This window comes from Scyliorhinus torazame, chromosome 11, assembly GCF_047496885.1.
Source record: "Scyliorhinus torazame isolate Kashiwa2021f chromosome 11, sScyTor2.1, whole genome shotgun sequence".
Taxonomy (NCBI): Eukaryota; Metazoa; Chordata; class Chondrichthyes; order Carcharhiniformes; family Scyliorhinidae; genus Scyliorhinus; species Scyliorhinus torazame.
In genome coordinates this window covers 257,393,021-257,399,020 of record NC_092717.1, presented here as the reverse complement: position 1 = coordinate 257,399,020, position 6,000 = coordinate 257,393,021, and positions in this window count along the sequence as shown.

Here is a 6,000-nt window from a genome sequence, read left to right as displayed (position 1 = left end):
ACCGTTATGGAGAGATGCCGAGGATGGAACCCCACTCTGTAACGCCTGTGGAATCAGGTACCCGCACCAGGGACTGGGCAAGACACCGTTTACAGTCCTGCTCCAAAACCCATCCTCCTTCAAAAATCATCAATGTTCTGACACTCACAAACTCTCACTGGGGCACGGGTTTCACACACACACTGACTCTCACTGGGGTACGGGTCCCACACACACTGACTCTCACTGGGGTACGGGTCCCACACACACTGACTCTCACTGGGGTATGGGTTCCACACACACTGACTCTCACTAGGGTACGGTCCCACACACACTGACTCTCACTGGGGTACGGGTCCCACACACACTGACTCTCACTGGGGTACGGGTCCACACACACTGACTCTCACTGGGGTACGGGTCCCCCACACACTGACTCTCACTGGGGTACGGGACCCACACACACTGACTCTCACTGGGGTACGGGTCCCACACACACTGACTCTCACTGGGGTATGGGTTCCACACACACTGACTCTCACTGGGGTACGGGACCCACACACACTGACTCTCACTGGGGTATGGGTTCCACACACACTGACTCTCACTGGGGTACGGGTCCCACACACACTGACTCTCACTGGGGTACGGGACCCACACACACTGACTCTCACTGGGGTACGTATCCTACACACACTGACTCTCACTGGGGTACGGGTCCCACACATACTGACTCTCACTGGGGTACGGGACCCACACACACTGACTCTCACTGGGGTACGGGTCCCACACACACTGAATTTCACTAGGGTACGGTCCCACACTCACTGACTCTCACTGGGGTACGGGTCCCACACACATTGACCCTCACTGGGGTACGGGTCCCACACACACCGACTCTCACTGGGGTACGGGTTCCACACACACTGACTCTCACTGCGGTCCGGGTCCCACACACACTGACTCTCACTGGGGTACGGGTCCCACACACACTGACTCTCACTGGGGTATGGGTCCCACACACACTGACTCTCACTGGGGTACGGGTTCCACACACACTGACTCTCACTGGGGTACGTGTCCCACACACACTGACTCTCACTGGGGTACGGGTCCCACACACTGACTCTCACTGGGGTACGGGTCCCACACACACTGACTCTCACTGGGGTACGGGTCCCACACACAGTGACTCACACTGGGGTACGGGTCCCCCACACACTGACTCTCACTGGGGTACGGGTCCCACACACACTGACTCTCACTGGGGTACGGGTCCCCCACACACTGACTCTCACTGGGGTACGGGTCCCACACACACTGACTCTCACTGGGGTACGGGTCCCACACACACTGACTCTCACTGGGGTACGGGTCCCACACACACTGACTCTCACTGGGGTACGGGTCCCCCACACACTGACTCTCACTGGGGTACGGGTCCCACACACACGGACTCTCACTGGGGTACGGGTTCCACACACACTGATTCTCACTGGGGTACGGGTCCCACACACACTGACTCTCACTGGGATACGGGTCCCCCACACACTGACTCTCACTGGGGTATGGGTCCCACACACTCTGACTCTCACTGGGGTACGGGTCCCACACACACTGACTCTCACTGGGGTACGGGCTCCACACACACTGACTCTCACTGGGGTACGGGTTCCACACACACTGACTCTCACTGGGGTACGGGTCCCACACACACTGACTCTCACTGGGGTACGGGATCCACACACACAGACTCTCACTGGGGTACGGGGCCCACACACACTGACTCTCACTGGGGTACGGGTCCCACACACACTGACTCTCACTGGGGTACGGGTTCCACACACACTGACTCTCACTGGGGTACGGGTTCCACACACACTGACTCTCACTGGGGTACGGGTCCCCCACACACTGACTCTCACTGGGGTATGGGTCCCACACACACTGACTCTCACTGGGGTATGGGTCCCACACACACTGACTCTCACTGGGGTACGGGTTCCACACACACTGACTCTCACTGGGGTACGGGTTCCACACACACTGACTCTCACTGGGGTACGGGTCCCACACACACTGACTCTCACTGGGATACGGGTCCCACACACACTGTCTCTCACTGGGGTACGGGTTCCACACACACTGACTCTCACTGGGGTACGGGTTCCACACACACTGACTCTCACTGGGGTACGGGTTCCACACACACTGACTCTCACTGGGGTACGGGTCCCACACACACTGACTCTCACTGGGGTACGGGTTCCACACACACTGACACTCACTGGGGTACGGGTCCCACACACACTGACTCTCACTGGGGTACGGGTCCCACACACACTGACTCTCACTGGGATACGGGTTCCACACACACTGACTCTCACTGGAGTACGGGTTCCACACACACTGACTCTCACTGGGGTACAGGTCCCACACACACTGACTCTCACTGGGGTATGGGTCCCACACACACTGACTCTCACTGGGGTACGGGTCCCAGACACACTGACTCTCACTGGGGTACAGGTCCCACACACACTGACTCTCACTGGGATACCGGTCCCACACACACTGACTCTCACTGGGGTACAGGTCCCACACACACTGACTCTCACTGGGGTACAGGTCCCACACACACTGACTCTCACTGGGATACAGCCCCACACACACTGACTCTCACTGGGGTACGGGTCCCACACACACTGACTCTCACTGGGGTACGGGTCCCACACACACTGACTCTCACTGGGGTACGGGTCCCACACACACTGACTCTCACTGGGGTACGGGTCCCACACACACTGACTCTCACTGGGGTACGGGTTCCACACACACTGACTCTCACTGGGGTACGGGTCCCACACACACTGACTCTCACTGGGGTACGGGTTCCACACACACAGACTCTCACTGGGGTACGGGGCCCACACACACTGACTCTCACTGGGGTACGGGTCCCACACACACTGACTCTCACTGGGGTACGGGTTCCACACACACTGACTCTCACTGGGGTACGGGTTCCACACACACTGACTCTCACTGGGGTACGGGTCCCCCACACACTGACTCTCACTGGGGTATGGGTCCCACACACACTGACTCTCACTGGGGTATGGGTCCCACACACACTGACTCTCACTGGGGTACGGGTTCCACACACACTGACTCTCACTGGGGTACGGGTTCCACACACACTGACTCTCACTGGGGTACGGGTCCCACACACACTGACTCTCACTGGGATACGGGTCCCACACACACTGTCTCTCACTGGGGTACGGGTTCCACACACACTGACTCTCACTGGGGTACGGGTTCCACACACACTGACTCTCACTGGGGTACGTGTCCCACACACACTGACTCTCACTGGGGTACAGGTTCCACACACACTGACACTCACTGGGGTACGGGTCCCACACACACTGACTCTCACTGGGGTACGGGTCCCACACACACTGACTCTCACTGGGATACGGGTTCCACACACACTGACTCTCACTGGAGTACGGGTTCCACACACACTGACTCTCACTGGGGTACAGGTCCCACACACACTGACTCTCACTGGGGTACGGGTCCCACACACACTGACTCTCACTGGGGTACGGGTCCCAGACACACTGACTCTCACTGGGGTACAGGTCCCACACACACTGACTCTCACTGGGATACCGGTCCCACACACACTGACTCTCACTGGGGTACAGGTCCCACACACACTGACTCTCACTGGGGTACAGGTCCCACACACACTGACTCTCACTGGGGTACGGGTCCCACACACACTGACTCTCACTGGGGTACGGGTCCCACACACACTGACTCTCACTGGGGTACGGGTCCCACACACACTGACTCTCACTGGGGTACGGGCCCCACACACACTGACTCTCACTGGGGTACGGGTCCCACACACACTGACTCTCACTGGGGTACGGGTCCCACACACACTGACTCTCACTGGGGTACGGGTCCCACACACACTGACTCTCACTGGGGTACGGGTCCCACACACACTGACTCTCACTGGGGTATGGGTTCCACACACACTGACTCTCACTGGGGTACGGGTCCCACACACACGGACTCTCACTGGGGTACGGGTCCCACACACACTGACTCTCACTGGGGTACGGGTCCCACACACACTGACTCTCACTGGGGTACGGGTCCCACACACACTGACTCTCACTGGGGTACGTGTCCCACACACTGACTCTCACTGGGGTACGGGTCCCACACACACTGACTCTCACTGGGGTACGGGTCCCACACACACTGACTCTCACTGGGGTACATGTCCCACACACTGACTCTCACTGGGGTACGGGTCCCACACACACTGACTCTCACTGGGGTACGGGTTCCCCACACACTGACTCTCACTGGGGTACGGGTCCCACACACACTGACTCTCACTGGGGTACGGGTCCCACACACACTGACTCTCACTGGGGTACGGGTCCCACACACACTGACTCTCACTGGGGTACGGGTCCCACACACACTGACTCTCACTGGGGTACGGGTTCCCCACACACTGACTCTCACAGGGGGACGGGTCCCACACACTGACTCTCACTGGGGTACGGGTTCCACACACACTGACTCTCACTGGGGTACGGGTTCCACACACACTGACTCTCACTGGGGTACGGGTCCCACACACACTGACTCTCACTGGGGTACGGGTCCCACACACACTGACTCTCACTGGGGTACGGGTTCCACACACACTGACTCTCACTGGGGTACGTGTCCCACACACTGACTCTCACTGGGGTAGGGGTCCCACACACACTGACTCTCACTGGGGTACGGGTCCCACACACACTGACTCTCACTGGGGTAGGGGTCCCCCACACACTGACTCTCACTGGGGTACGGGTCCCACACACACTGACTCTCACTGGGGTACGGGTCCCACACACACTGACTCTCACTGTTGTTCCCATAGATATAAGAAGTACAGGATTCGCTGCTCGAATTGTTGGCACATTCCGAAGAAAGAGGGGAAATCATTTATTCGCTGCCTGCGATGTGGTGATCCTCTGAAACTGCAGATGAGTGAGCGGAAGGTGGCAAATCGCTGAGGGCTACAGGACTCTCTGGGATGTAGGAGGGAGTTGACCCCCTCGGGCCGTGGTGAACAGGTCCTTTCCTAACTGCACAGGAGATGGGATTTCTGGGTGTTGGTGTGAGAGTGGATGATGTCTGGATTGTGCAGCCTCTGTGTTGAAGGGGGTCCTTCCCTTCCCCTGCGGGGGTGGGGGGGTGAGGGTGAGGGGGGGGGGATGTGATCCATCGACCCTCTGTCTGCATGGCTGCCGCATCCACATTTTTGATGACTTTGAGCAGGTAGCAGTGAGTGAAATGTTGGGCAGTTTGGAAGGTTGTGACAGGAGACTTTCCCTCAACTTGCCTCAGAACTGTTGCTTTGTAATAATTTTTCATTCTTTGTTTCTGGAATTCTCGCAATAATAAAATAATTCCAGTGTTTTTCTGGAGGACGGCATTCAAGGCAAGACTTTCAATTCAATCAATCTTCATGTGGTCACTCAACCCCCCACATTGAAATTACTGAGACCCCTCCCCGTGTGTCCCCCCAACTCCTCTCCCCCTCCCCGTGTCTCCCCAACTCCTCTCCCCCTCCCCGTGTCTCCCCAACTCCTCTCCCCCTCCCTGTGTCTCCCCAACTCCTCTCCCCCTCCCCGTGTCCCCCCCAACTCCCCTCCCCGTGTCTCCCCAACTCCCCCCTCCCCGTGTCTCCCCAACTCCCCTCCCCCTCCCCGTGTCTCCCCAACTCCTCTCCCCCTCCCCGTGTCTCCCCAACTCCTCTCCCCCTCCCCGTGTCTCCCCAACTCCTCTCCCCCTCCCCGTGTCTCCCCAACTCCTCTCCCCCTCCCCGTGTCTCCCCAACTCCTCTCCCCCTCCCCGTGTCCCCCCCAACTCCCCTCCCCGTGTCTCCCCAACTCCCCCCTCGTCTCCCCAACTCCCCCCTCCCCGTGTCTC